The 15139-nt window shown below is 43.8% G+C and overlaps 1 long non-coding RNA gene across 1 annotated transcript; it reads left to right on the plus strand.

The window, feature by feature from the left end:
* The first annotated feature begins 11545 nt into the window (after nucleotides 1-11545).
* LOC121695574 lies at nucleotides 11546-14869 on the plus strand. Its single transcript, XR_006026113.1, has 3 exons — nucleotides 11546-11612; nucleotides 11701-11969; nucleotides 14733-14869. It is a non-coding gene; the product is annotated as an uncharacterized LOC121695574 (long non-coding RNA).
* The last annotated feature ends 270 nt before the right edge of the window (nucleotides 14870-15139 follow it).

The raw sequence follows: 15139 nt of genomic DNA on the forward strand, positions 1-15139 counted from the left end.
TCTAGTGGAGGGTGATAAGAGGATTCTTTACACACACTCTCTCTCTCTCTCTCTCTGTCTCTTGCTGCTGTTGGTGTTCTTAGTCTGCATTCTTAACGGTTTCACTATTCTCTTAACAGTTGTGCACCATGCCAGCACACTTGAAAAACATGCATCATCAACATCACCCGCAAAATGCCGCAGGAAGCCTTGTTGATGTCCAAGGACCCACTACACTCCCACCACAAGATCAGCACAGCTTTAAAGGGATACATCTTAGCTTGAGCCCTGAAAGATGGTTAAAGCTAGCAGTCTTAGACTGAGGATGAATTCAGTCATGTTGGCCTTTTAATTCCACAATCCAATCCCCACGCATTTGTCCATTTCAAAGGTTACCTATAGGAGGGACATTTTCAAATGGCCATTATCCTTAGACCAATAGCTTTGAGGGGAGCTATGAAACCTGAAAATGACATTAAGACCGCATCAGAATTGGATCTAACTGGACAAAACAAAACGGTCACACATGCCAAAAAAAAAAATGTTTCTGACCTCTTCTATAAATTGTGACGCACTGCTGTGCGGCACCCTGCAGTGGTGGCGGAGAATGTCAAAGGCACTCTGAGGACATGCCAGGTTAACCGAGGACGAAGCGAAGTCCGCGCTGCAGAACACAGTGGCGGAACCTACTTTGATACCAGAAAGCCCCCCCACCCAAGCACCCAACCGCCTCCCTGCCCATCTCTCCACCAGCCATCCACCCACCCACTCTCTGCCACTGTGCACTAAAATTTATTGACATCAAAAAGTGAGAGAAAGGGTAGGGACAGGACAGGGGTGACAGCATTGAGAGAGAGAGAGAGAGAAATCAAACACTTTTGAAAATATCTCCTGCAGAGGCTTATTAAAAGTGTGGCATTAAAGGAGGGTTAGTGTGGCGTGATTAAAATGTCTGTGCTGGCGACGCACTTTCATGTCAGCTGTGACCTAGATAAACCTGCTCGCTGTGTGGAGCAACTGTGTGCGCGATTGGCAAGGTACCGCGCTGACACAATACAAATGCCATGCTGATTAACATGGGCCAGCAGAGGCTAAGAAAGGGGGCCTGGGACACAGGAACCAGGGGGTGTTTGTTTGAGTCCCGCGGGAAACACTGACTCAAGTGACTGCATTGAGGGTGGAGAAAGCGAGGGAGAAAGAGCGTGTGTGTGTGTGTGTGTGTGTGTGTGTGTGTGTGTGTGTGTGTGTGTGCATGCGTGAGTGAGTGTGTGTGAGTCAGTGAGTGAGTGAGAAAGAGCATCTCAAAAGCAGGTCAAAAGCTATTGGGGGAGGCATTACCTCAACTATTTGCCCCCTGCTGGATATCACAGGCCACTAGCATGATGCATCTGTAATGTAAGTCAGATAGTATAGGGTCAGGTCAGGACAATGGGAACAGATACGAACTCACATGGCTGTGCATGACTGTGCGTGACTGTGCATGCGCAGTTACCTGAAAGCAAGCCTCAGTGGCAACGGATCAGTCTTCTCTTCCCTTGTAGGCCACCTGCCACATACTGAATTAATATCTGCCCCCTAAGACTTAGATAGTCTTTATTAAAGTTAATTACTTCAGAGCAATTATCTTCGATGTTTTACATTTCAGGTTTGGGGGATTTTTAAATATCACTGGCATGGTCTCATTTGAATATGAATATTAGGTCTTTGTGACTTCGTTCAGGTGAGGAACTGATATGGCTGGGAACAATATCCCTCAGCGACCAGACGTTAAATGTGATTTTAAACAGAGCGTGCCCGTGAAAAAATAGCACACGGCTTGAATACAGCCTTTGTGCTCTCCAGACTTCAATAGCCGCATGCAATTGTGTAACGGGCCATTTCCAGACGGGGTTAGCAGTCCCGGGTGCGCGTCTTCATCTCGGCTTTTTGGTGCGACTTCAGTGCGGGGCAGCGAGGCCTTCTGTTCTGAACAAGGATGAACCCATTTTCCTGGATCATGGCACAACGTTTAACTATAGACACAATAGCAAATATGAAACTCTCTGAGAGGATTAAACGAGATGAGTTTGTGGACTGACCTATGTGATTTGTAAAAGAAAAGTAATTATATATGCTACGTAATACAGCACACACAGTCGATTGCCAGGACTTACTCGAACAATGCCAAGGGTATCTGTCTAAAATCTCTAGAGAGTATCATTTACCATTTAGAATGGCAGAGCCGGCCGCTAATCTTGTAGCTAATGCAACAGTGAAAAGCATTCTCTTGTACGCCATTCAGCGCAAACACACAGCGGAGTTGAGGGCATTGTCAAGGTGGGATCAGGAGGATTAAATGCGCGGGTGAAGACTATGTGCGGCAGACGCTGGAAATGCTTTATTTACAGCCTGCCGCATCACGAGAGATATGTAGGCCGACGCAGCGAGTAGGGACCTCGGGCAGCAGCGGCAGACGCAGGAGGGGGAGAGGGGAGGGGGGTAGTCGTCCTCAACGTGACCCAGTGAGCACCAGACAGACTGAGCTGCCGCTCTTCCCTCGCGTGTCCTCTTCTGCGTAATCGCTATAAAACGGGGTCTGCCGCTATCACCGCTGCGGCGGCTGGCACGAGCAGCACCGCTGCCAAGTGAAGGGTGTTTGCGCGCGCGGTGCCATAATACACGGTTCATCTCCTCTGTCAGCCATATTCGCACAGAGGGCAGGCGGCACGTCTAGAGGTGCCCGTGCGAAACACCCCCTTCTCTCCATCTCTTACGCTTCCAATAGTATTCTTTTCTTTATTAGACCACATCTGTCTTCGCCCCACCTCTCCCTCTCCAGCGTCCCATTGTCATTCAATGCCTGTCTGACTGGCGCGCTGTCGTCCTCTCACTCTTGCTCCCTTGTCTCCATCTGCGTCTCAGTCTCCGGCTTTAAGATTTACAGCTGGTCGCAGATTGATGTGGAAGTCCCTCTCAAGAGACTGCGGGGCTTTAATAAAAGACTTCTAGTGGTGCCCCAGCATCCTACACTCTGATCTGTCAGCAGTAGCCTGACATAAAACCCCGCACTGTCCTGTATTGGATGATATGAAAGTTCAAATAGGCGCAATATTAAAATCCATAACTCATTAGGCCCTTCCATTAGCCTATCACACATGTGAATTGGCCAACATTATGTGATAAAAGATTTTCTTGAGGCCTCCACCTGCGCAGACTTTTAATGCATTCTTCTTATTAATTTTAGTTTAATATAGGAGAATTTAATGTGGTTAATAATTCGAGAAATTCAAATAGGCTATATTTCATTTCATGTCACGGAATATTCCCTATTATAACGTAGGCTCGGCTAGAAGGATTTCTCTCGTCAAGACAAACACAAACTGTCGGACTAGAAATGGACGAACATCTGCGATATTTAAAGATTAGACATATATTAGACTAACATACACAAAGACATGGTTTACCAGAGTGCCCAATCATTTTTCAGCGAACATTGGGCCTACTTTGAATTGTAGTTAATATCATTGTGGTTCTGAAACCATTTACACCCAAAGAGTCGTACAATGTCCCAATGTCTGTACAGGTATAATTCCAGCCTTTAACATTAACGGTGGATTACAGCGGTGACATCTGTGTCAGATATTAGTGGTACATTTTGTTCTGTGCCTCAGCTGCTTTAATGGGGGCTGTCAAACCTCAGTGGAGGACAACCGAAAATACATGCAACCATTGCCCCCTACTGGAGAAAATAAAAACACCAAGAGGTATGGTTTCCAGATGGAAGGACTGAGGAACAGAAAGACAGATATTTCCTCCCTGGGAATTTCCCTAAAAATCCAGAAGTCATACTCATCTATTTATGTTATCCCTTTTGTATTGCCATTGTTCTATGTTGCGGTAACAAAAAGTGCATCATTAAAATAATATGTATCTTCACTTTTCAACCATAGAATTCAAATATAGGCCTATGTTGTATAAAAATGATATTGAATGATTTCAGAGGTTTAGAAGTTTACTGCACCAATGGCTGCAGACTAATGGCATTGTTTAACAAGAACATTAGTGTCTGTCGTATTGCATTGCTCAAAGCATCTCATACATTAGTTACATGGCCACTGGTGTTTTCCTTTTAACAGTGCTTCTCACAGAAGCATCGTCAAAAAGAAAGTTTCAGTCATTCTTGAAATTTAGGCCCCCAGCCTGAGGCAGTTGGTCTGAAAGGATCAAATATTCAGAAACTCTTTTTGTGAACAAAAGCTGGAAAGCTTGAAAAACAAGCTTGTTGTGAGCCCTTTCAAATATCATAACTGTAATTGATTTCATAGGTCTTAAAATCCACAGGCTTTGTAAGCTATGCCTTAGTCCACCCTAGATCATGTCCAGGTTCAGGTCAAACAAAAAGATGATTTTATGAAGCCTAATAAACGATGAAGGGCTGCAACTAAGAATTATTTAATTGTCAATTAATCTGTAGATTATTTTCTCGATTAATCAATTATTTGATTGATAAAATGTCATAAGATAGTGAGAAAATGTTGATCAGTGATAAGCCTAAGATTATGTCCTCTAGTGTCTTGTTTTGTCCAATTGCCATAGATATTTAGTTTACTGTCATAGAAGATTAAGACAATCTTCAAGAATATGTTGAAGTTTTAAGAGTCTGCAATCAGAACATGTTGAGGTATTTTCCTCAAAAAAGGACACACACTGATTAACCGATTACCAAAATAGTTGGTGGTTAATTTAATAGTTGACAACTTATCAATTAATCGATTAATTGTTGCAGCCATATAGGGATATTGCATAAGCATCATAAAATAGGTTAAAACAGAAATATCTCATCCCTTGTTAAACTAAGGGAATCTGTGGGTTCAACATGTCATCTGCTTGTCTTGAATAGCTGAAATATGGCTCTCCTGTGCTCCTCAGACTGCAGATGCTTTCATCTCGTATCTCACATAGACCGTTTTTGTCCCCCTCCACACAGATCAGAAGCAGATCGCTCTCTGGCTCTCTGGCTCTCTATCCACGTTAGTGAGTCTGAGTGTGTCTCCACAGCTCTCTGTACTATAAAGTGCGCCTCAGCGAGATACTCCATCCCATCACTCCATCGTTTCTCACAAAGAACACTCAAGCATCTAATAGACTTTGTGAGTGGCACTTGCATCAGTCGCAATCCATGGCCTGATTGAAACGAATGCTCAAGGACTTTTTAATTTGCTTTGCTGAAAGGATATGAATGTGATATGCCCAGTATTTAGATGATAATGTTTGAATTTCAATTTTGAAGATGAAAACCATCTTGTGTTTCACTGGTCATTTTTGGATAGCCCAGTCTGGACTGTTAAAACTCTGTCTCTTGCAATTCTATAAATGCCCACATGGGAGCACTAGAACACCTACCAATCAAATTCAGAATCACTGTGCTTACAATTAGTATATAGATCCACTTAATATTATTGTATTGATAATGATTTCCTAAACTTTATACTATTTCTTTGTATGGAATGGATATAATACATCAAACCCCTTTCAACTCTTAAAAAGATGTTTATTGCAGCAATATTAGAGTCATAAACTCGGTATTGAACAAAGTGTTTGTCTTCAGTGGCTATCAATATATTCCTGGCATATGAAGCCAACACAGACTGCAATAAAACTCAATAAAAAGTGTGATGGTTAACATTACCCGGTTGGTGATCAGAGAGTGTGAGTGGCGGTCTATCAGAGAATAAGTGTCAAACAGAGTTGATGGATACAACTGACCTTCCCTCTGAGAGGAGTGTGCCGCTAACAATAGGACGCTTTTACTACGTTCCTCTGGGTGCAGGCGTCTGAAAAAGAGATGAGACAGGTAGATTGTTCTGTGTTGTGTGTTGAGGATCTGAGGGAGAGCCGACATCAGGAAAAGAGAGAGGGTGTTGGCGATGGAAAGAATCAGTGAGGGCAAAGGGCTGGAAAAGAAAGAGAAAGAGAGAGAGAGAGTGTGTGTGTGTCTTCACTTAAGTGTTTGTCATTTTCTGTGAACCATCTCCTAGATGATTCAGTGTAAATTGAGTGTGTGCATATATGTGTGTGTGTGTGTGTGTGTGTGTGGGAGAGAGAGAGAGAGAGAGAGAGAGAGAGAAAACAATACAGTAGACAGGGAGAGAAAGCAAGAAAAAAAGGTAACTGTGAGCAGCCCCTCGCACCAGAAGTCTGGTGCACTGCTATTCCTCTTGGCAACAGCGTGACGTCGCGCCTCCATTCAGCCTCTTGGGACTCTCTAGCCTCCCCTGTCTAATTTACCCCCGTCGCCGCGGGAGAGATGGGGCCCTTAAATCTCTGCCCCGCCACAGGGACCCAGTCTCATCACCGTGCTTGGCACCGCCGCCAGATTTATCTCGTCCTGCTCCTCATGTGCCAGGGCACGCCGTCCACTCCTAAGCAGCTTTTCTGCTGCGCCGGCACAATTGATACGCCTGGACCCTGGCGGTGCTAACTGTCCCCTCATATCACCATATCACTGGGAGCCAATCACACAGAGCTAGTCCAGGTATATCATATCTTGCCCCCCCCCCCACGCACACACACTTCTTAGAAAGGCATCATGTCTGCTTTTCTTTATCCTCTATAAAATCCTGTTTTGACTGTTTTGGTTCGGAGACTCACTGAGACACACCCATCTTTGTCTAGCACGGTGCACCGCTGAATTTCAATTAAATCCGTGCTCACCGGCTGTGTAGTTTGGTAACCAGGCTACAAGCTGCCTCTTGCTGTGGTCGCGGATTGCTGATCATCTATGGCAGCCAATATTGTGGGACAGGGATTGGATGACAGTTTTGTAAAGCAGGCCGCGCAGGGCGGGGACAGCAGTGGTGGAGGATTTAAAAAAAAAAAAAAAAATGTCATTGCCGCAGAGTATGATGGCTATTAAAATGGCACCAGGCCAGGTATAGTAATTGACTTCTGAGGAATGGATTGCTTGGTGCCAGGGCTAGGCTCAAGCCTCCATCTTTAAGTGTAGCCAGAATCTGATAGTTGCGCCATCAGGAGGTGGGGGAATAGAAGAATAAATGCCTCTCTTTCCTTTGTCTGTATGGATTTCAAGGGAAGAATTTCAAGCTAATCCATTGTAGCAGCATTTATCCGTGGACAAATCCTCTGTAAACTTATCACAGCAGGGAATTTGTGTGATGTCTAAATTAACACCTCCATGCAGAAAGACCGTTTTGTGTTCTAGTGTTTATACACCCCAAATTCCTTTCTTTCAACTCTCACTTTTGCAATATGGCCCTTTTTATTTTCTTCTTTCCTGCATTCTTATTGCACCAGTTCTTTGTTTTGGTTTGTTTTCATCTATTGACTCCACTTCTGAATTCCCTTAAATTGTCACATTTGCTGTATACCTTCCATGCAGACTCAATAGAACAATCAAAGGATAAAAACATTGGATTTCTTCCAGGCTTTCATTATTCTGTATGCTCACTGTAAGGCTCACTGTAGCCTTCTATAAGGCAGGTGTTTTCCTGAACCAACTGTAATGCCAACTTAACATAGGCTAAGATCAAATGTCACACGGAAATATGGAAGATTCACAGTAAATATTTCAGCCTTTCCAAAACATTCACACGTCACATTAAGAGACAAGATTCATGATTTAGGATAGTGATTTGCTATGAATAAGTCTATTTACATGTATGATTTCCACTTCCTTAACTACAGTATGACAGCGGAACAAATTACAGCAGTCATTATTTATAACACACTCTCAAGACAGGGTAGGGTTCTACTTTTTCTCCATAAAGAACATCAAGGGGGGCAAAAAATGCAGACAAGAAAAAGGGCAACAGAATAAAACGCAACAGCAGAACACATGGCAGTACAAAAGCATGTACTGAAGAAAGGGACTCGTGATTTCATGGTGCAAATGTAAAATGGTGGAGAAGGCATCATCCTCATGGCAATCTTCTAGCCGTGAGTTTTAAGTCGAAATTATAGCTAATCAACATTTCTTTGTAGAAATATGTTTTCACTTTGACATTAAATAACTTTTATTTGGTAAATTCTTGTCAAAAAAATCCAAATTATATTCATAACGATTCCATTTATGAAAGCAAAAAGGGGGAAATATCCAAGGGGTTTAATATTTTTTATAAGCACTGTATTGAAGGAGAAACATGCCATTCAATATTCTACAGTCTACTAGATCACAGAGATTTGCTATAGTTTTTGGGGTTGAATTGGAAGAAGAAAAGAAATGCTAGTCAGTACAATTGAATAGAGATAATATTGTGCTGATTCAGATTCCACATGCACCCCTCTGCTGCTGAAATGCTGTTTTTGAGAAACCGAGTGTGGACATACACCGAGAAGATATCATTGTGAAATGGACCCACTGAATATACCACTGACTGTATGATCAGCAGTCCAACTTTGGAGTCTGACTGAGTTTAAGTTGCTTACGTGGGTGTCCTGCAGACAAAGGAGAGGTGAGCCAGCTAGACAAAAAAAAAATGTTTGTTCTTTTCTTTTAAAGATGCATTTTCTTCTACATGGTCCATTTCGCCTGACTTTAGCTGTTTAATTCATATTTATAAGCACACCTCATTTGCACACATCTATAAGTCAAAACTGTATGTTGGATGGGTAAGGGGATGCAAGAGACAGAAGTTCCAGCTATTGCATTGAAACGCAAGTGGTGATTTATCACAGTGAAGGATAAAAATGAAGATTTAAATTACAGCGACAGGTCTGGGAGTGTGGAGAATCGTCTTACTGCCTTGGTAGTCAAAATGTGATGACTGTGCAGGTGGTAAGATGTGCATGCTTCTCTCTCTCTCCTCTCCCTCTCTCTCTCTCTCTCTCTCTCTCTCTCTCTCTCTCTCTCTCTCCCTCTCTCTCTCTCTTTCTCTCTCTCTCTCTGTGCATGCATGTGCGCACGGAGCTGAGCAAAAATGTGGTGATGGAAGTAAGGTGGTGGTGGTGGGGGGGGGGGTGTTGGAGAGGGGAAGGTAAAGGCATGACAGCTGATCTTCCTTATGGCTTCATGCAGCCTCCGTGCGCCACGGTCATTAACCAAGAAAATGGTCACCTGGTTACAGATAAACCACCCCTCTACTTGTCAGAGCCGAGGTGCGCTGCTACGTTTGTGGGCGTGTGGTTGTTAAATTGCTCGGCTGCAGACAGGCTCACTGTAATTGATACATGTGTAACTCCCCTTGGTGGCCTTCTTGGGGAGTCTTCAGTAATGTACTGTACAGTGGCAAGGAACGCTGCCTACTGACTAAGCTTCTTTTTTTGTCAGCAAACAGTTATTGGAGTTAAGTACCTGCATCAGCACAATTCAACCCCATAGCACAGAAGTGCACAGAAAAGCATGTACACAAAATGCTCCATATAGCACAACTCATCTGGAAAACAAGAATATATGAGGGCAAGAACCTGCTGAAAATGGTAGGCCATTATTGGGACTCACTGGCCCTAGGAGCGCACAGCTTGCAGAACGGAGGCTGAGAATAATTCATCACTACCCATTTGCCTGTGATACCTGTAACCTAGAAGGAAATTATATGTAATGATTCTTCTGCCAGAAGCCACAGTTGAGCTTTTAATATGGACAAAACAGAACTGTTTGAAGAATGTTACCACCACTCCTCGAGATCTTTGAAGATGTCTAACTAATTTGGTTTGAAAATACTTGAAAACATGTAAACAAGCAACGACACCAAAGGCATTACTCTCCTGTACAAAGGTGAAAGTCAAGAAAAGAAACAAAGTTGAATTAAGGGGAAAAGGGAGAGGGGAAAAAATGAATTTCTTCAGGACCTAGTTATAGCCAGCAAGCCACTCTGTCCTGTGGCCTCTGTTCCTTTGGGCAAAGGCATCCCATTAGTTTGGCTGTATCCATTTCATTCCATGTACACTTGTACAGCCCCCTGCGACAGACTGCCTCAAAGCACCCTATTAGTGTCAGGGAACGGATTAGGTTACACACATAACCTCAGTCCCGAATCTACTCTCCCACACCCAGTCCCCCTGTCGTCTTAATACAGGATTAGGATCATTTGGGCCAAGTTTGCAGTGCAGACATCCAGCCTGCGAGTACAGTACATCTAATCTTGTGTATGAATCTAAGCCACACGTTTCCTGTCTGTGCACATTATTATGTGCGTGGTTTGTATGTTGTCGTATAGTGGTAAGACAATGAAAGGTAAACTATGCCGAATTAAACTGCATGCAGAGATGAATGCATGGAGCCTATAGCCTACATGCTGTATTATGTTACACTGCATGACGCACCTGATATACATGGAAAGGTACGACAGCGGTCAGCCAATCCAGTATTGTCAACATTGGCACTACTGCACATATGTGTGATTTAATGTTGAGCCTCATCAACTGTCTATGGGAGCAGAGAGGCAGCCAGCCCCTGACAGATAAAGGAGTTTCCAGTCAAAGCCCTCGGGCCCTAACGGGGGAGTAAATGAACTGCTCATTTGTCTCGTCAGTAGCCTGTTGCCTACAGCTCAGTGATAGAGCATTATAGGGCTGTTTAATCTCACTCGGAACAGATGGTTGTTCCGGCGGAAAGTAAGGTGGCATGTTATTCCATACACATGTAATTCAAGTGGCCGACAATAGCTTCTGCAGTTCCTTAAGTCTCTTTAAGGTGGGATGAAGGCCAAGTAGGGTTCCAGTATTCTCAGCTACCCCACTGTCTGAAGGGTAGAAATAAAGATGAGATGGGATGCTGTGGCGCAACTGGCTACAGCACCCGTACCACATTTGGGTCCAAATGCCCATGGGGAGATTCGAGTTTGATTTGGGTCATTTTCCAAAGCCACCTCATCTCTCTCTCTCCCACTAACTTCCTGTCAGTCTCGTCACTGTCTCATTATAATAAAGGCACCCCCCGCCCCCAAAAAAAGGATGATGAGGATTGAATGGAGACGGAGATGGAGCCATGAGCAAGAGGTGATGGCTCAGGCTAAACCTGATGGTGAACACATATCCACTAAAAAAAAGCAAACAGAGGAGGGCCACAGGACTGGAACCATACCCTGAGCCTGGAGCTGGAGCAGGCGATCACCTCCACATCCCCACTAACGGGTCCTGTCAGGCCAGATGAGCTCATAATCACTCAGGGCAATGCAGTGACTGTGTGATGGATGGCACTGCCAGGGGGGAGAGAGGCAGAAAACGCACCTCTGGACTCTTTTTTTTTTGCAGGTGCAGGCGGCCTGCAAAAGATGAACTCGGACTGACAGCAGAGCTGGCTGCTCAGACATCTTGGTCACATAGCCAAATCATGCAAATGCGTTGCACTTCACAAGCAAATGTGTAGTGAGAGACGTTGACCAGATATGGCTTTTCAGTTTGCAGTTGTACACCTATCAGCTGATCATAGATCACAACTGTTTTTGGAAGTTGTGCATGTCATGTCACAGTGTCAACGAAAAAAATACTTGTCAGTTGGACTAAGGTCTCGTTAGGTGTTTTTAAATAGTTTCGCTTTTAACTAAATGATAGCCTAGGCTATGTAGTCTATGTATTTTCACTTATAATATAGTTGTGCCATATAATTTATGTGGCCCATTGCAGGACAAAGGTAAAGAATCACAAAGGCTATTGCAGCGCTGAGAGTTCACACCTACAAAGTTGCCAAATAGAAGGTAAAATTAAAGATCCTTTCTCACTCGTCTCTGGTAAAATTATGTAGGAAATTAATTACATGTTTCACAGATCAGTTTTCATTCGCAGGACACAGACGGAGTCGAGTCTACAGATGAGCGTGGCTGCCAGCGATGCACTCACGTTGGTTCGTTCCACTCCTCCCCCGCTGGACTAGAAAGTGATGGTAGTTTCTACTGTTTGAAGAGAAGGTCAAAATGCCTGCGATTGCTTTGTACACTCGAGAAGACGCTGTTTCGGGAGGACCATGCGTGAGTGTCCTCGCTTTTCTGAAGATTATCCCTTGACAGCCCGATTTTTACGAACGGAAATGCCACATCTTTTCAGTCTGTTCTAAAGTAAGTAGTTATTGTCAATATTATACCTTTAATTGTGTATAGATGGTTGTTGCCATGTGCAGTGTTCGACCGACGTTGTTATGGATGTTGGATGATGTGTCAGCAATGTTTAACAAACTCTTTCATGATAAGTTAGGGCTGCATGTTTCCGGACGCAGTTACCGTAAAAGGTAAAAGGAAGGTTTGCTGCATCTGTGCAGAATGTAGCGTCATGAACAAATATGAAGTCCATTCACCGCTCAGCCTGTCATCATTCAGTCTCATTCATAATTCAGGTCTCCCTTAGTCACCCCTATAGGCTACTGTTATTACCCACACAGTTCACGGTAGGCTATCCTTAATTCTTTTCGTACTCAGTTAAGTTTAACTGATTATTCCGGCTCGCCAAACAGAGTTATTTCCCCAGTTCGCAGACTGACTGTAGGATTTAAATCAGCCTATAGGCTACATTTTATGCTCACACTGTAGGCTGTTACATAAGGAATCCAGAGGACTGGCAGTTGGCAAGCCCCAGGTATTCTGTACATGCTTGAGCGCATATTAAACTGTAGTCTAAAGGATGGAAATGTGTAGCTTAGCTTTAATATGCCACGTCTTCTCAGTGTGTTCTTCTCCAAGCCTCATCTGAGGCTAAAAGCTCTTGTTCACATGCGGGTCTAAACTGCAGGCAACTTGCAGTAGAACAGTAACCTAGCCTGTTAGTTATTGCAATAGGCTATATGGGCCGCAGCTTGATGGGCTACTGGGATATCCTCATCCGTAGCCGTTTAGCAACCGCACATTTCGTCACGACTGAAGGGTGGGACTCCAGTTGTTGAAGCATCGCCTTGAAATTAGGCTACTTTTAACTTACCGTAATTAGACTTATGAATAGACAATATCTAAGTTCTGTGTGATCTCTTAAATGTTTTGATGTAACTTATGATATGGTTCCATGTCGCAAATTGAGTTCACGCTGTTTAAAAATAGAGCTTGGCAAGATAAACCCCCAGAAGGCTTTTGCCATATCCTCATCTGTCATTGACAAGACAAGGCATTTTAGACCAAAGCAGGACATGACATGACTATTCTATTTCCCTGTTAAATCAGTGTCAATACAGGTCGCTTAGAAAATCCCAGCCACTATATCATAATAAAGCAAGGAGCGTTGTCAAACGCGTGAAAGACGAGCCACATAGCTTACTTTGGGACTTGTAGCCTACCATTTATCATCACCTAGTGATGTAGCCCATTTTTATTTTCAAACCGCCTCATACATTTCTCTGTTTGATATCTTTCTTTACTAAATATCTTTTATCATTCATGAATGTAGATAAGCTGTCAAATCATGGTTGAAATGCATAGAGATGTTTTTAGATCTTGAAGAACTCTGCTGTATGTAGAGTAAGCCCTCTGGGCCTATGGCCTCTGCTGCTTTTAATATTTTAACATGCACAGTGGGTTGCTCTGCTTGGATGGCCACATTTTGCATCAATTTACACAGCTTTGGAGTTCTGTTGTTCTGTGTTGGTCAACATTATTTTTTCTGTAGGTACAATCATCCTTTCTTAGCCAGGCTAATAGGGCCACTGATTATGTCTGATTTCTCTTCTGAGCTAAGGCATGCAACTATGTTCCCTCATTTATTGACCGTGGTTTGGTCAAAGTAAGTGATGTCTGGCAAGTGGCAACTGCATTTAGGCGGACGGCTGGGTTTTCACCTCCGCTGTCGCTCCTCTTTGAGCTGTATGCTATAATGACTGTGTGTATCTTTTGCAGATCCACAAATCATTATAATAATAACCTCTCTATTGATGAGTCATATCTGTGTTGAGAGCCAGATTCACATTATCTCTGGCAAATGTGGTCTGAGAGAGACAAAACCAAAAGTTCTCAATAGACAAAAGTGTTTTCGTTTCCTTTTTTCAGATAAAATATAGTTATTTAGCATAATTAAATGTGCAAGCATGTGATGGGGGTGGTGGTGGTGGCTGAGTGTTGCTTTATCTGAATAAAAAAAAACCTAACCCCCCCCCACACACACACACACACATACTCACACACACACACACACACACATACTCACACACACACACACACTCTCTCTCCCATCCCATCCTTTGTCATTTTCATTTCCTTAATGAAAAGAGGGGTTTTCAAATCTGAGTTCAGTGCTTTTTTCCCTCAGGAGTCAACAACAACCAGCGCAGCATTTTAATAATTGAAAGGGCTCCCCCCCTTCCTTCACTCCATCAGAACAGTTTTAGTGACACTCATATGGCCTCAGTGAGCTGGTCCTGCGTTGTCCTCAGAGCAGGGCTGTGACCTGCCTCTATCCTCCCACAAACCCAGGCTGACGTGGCTTCTTCAGACTCCTGTGTCCCAGAGCTTCAACAGTATTATTTGCATTGAGCTTATCAATCAGTAGTGCTGCTGACTCTCAAATGCTTATCAATCAGTAATCCCCTGCTGACTCTCAAATGCAATAGCACTTGTGGTCCAGCATGGAATGGTCTTGAACTGAGGGAGATTTACCACAACATGCCCAGCCTGGGGTTAGGTGGTGGTGGTGGTGGTGGTGGTGATGCTGGGGGTTGGATTTACTTTGACAAACACTCTGCAACCGGCCACCCTTGTTGAGCTGCCCCCTTCTGCTGAACCTGTGCAATTACACACCAGCAACCCTCCACATTTTCTCTCTCTCCTTCCAGAATGTTCTGTCGAGGAAACCGTTTTCATGTTGGCAGCTGATTTAGTGCTGATCCCCTCACTCCTTTCTTCCAGATGCTTGGCAAGGAATCACTTCCATGTTATCAGTGTTCCTCTTACAGCTGCACCTGGGAGAGAAAATGGTGATGGATCTGGAATCCCCCCCCCCCACACACACACACACACACACACACACACACATACTCACACACCCTACCCCAGGAACGTTTATCTGTGGGCCAGATGCTAACTAATTACCACTGTCATCACGTCTGGGCCAGGTGTTAGCAGTGTATTATTAGCTTGATGAGGACTGTCGGTTCCAAATCCATAAGCCTATTTTGATTGTGCAGTGGCGGTGATCATCAGACCAGGGAGTTGGGTCATGTGACCCTTTTGCACAGATGTCTTCAGTTTGTGGTTAGTTGCTAATGGACAGTGTGACTGCTGATTTATGGGTGGTGTGGCTGCTGTGTTTGGAA

This window comes from Alosa sapidissima, chromosome 21 (assembly GCF_018492685.1).
Source record: "Alosa sapidissima isolate fAloSap1 chromosome 21, fAloSap1.pri, whole genome shotgun sequence".
NCBI lineage: Eukaryota > Metazoa > Chordata > Actinopteri > Clupeiformes > Clupeidae > Alosa > Alosa sapidissima.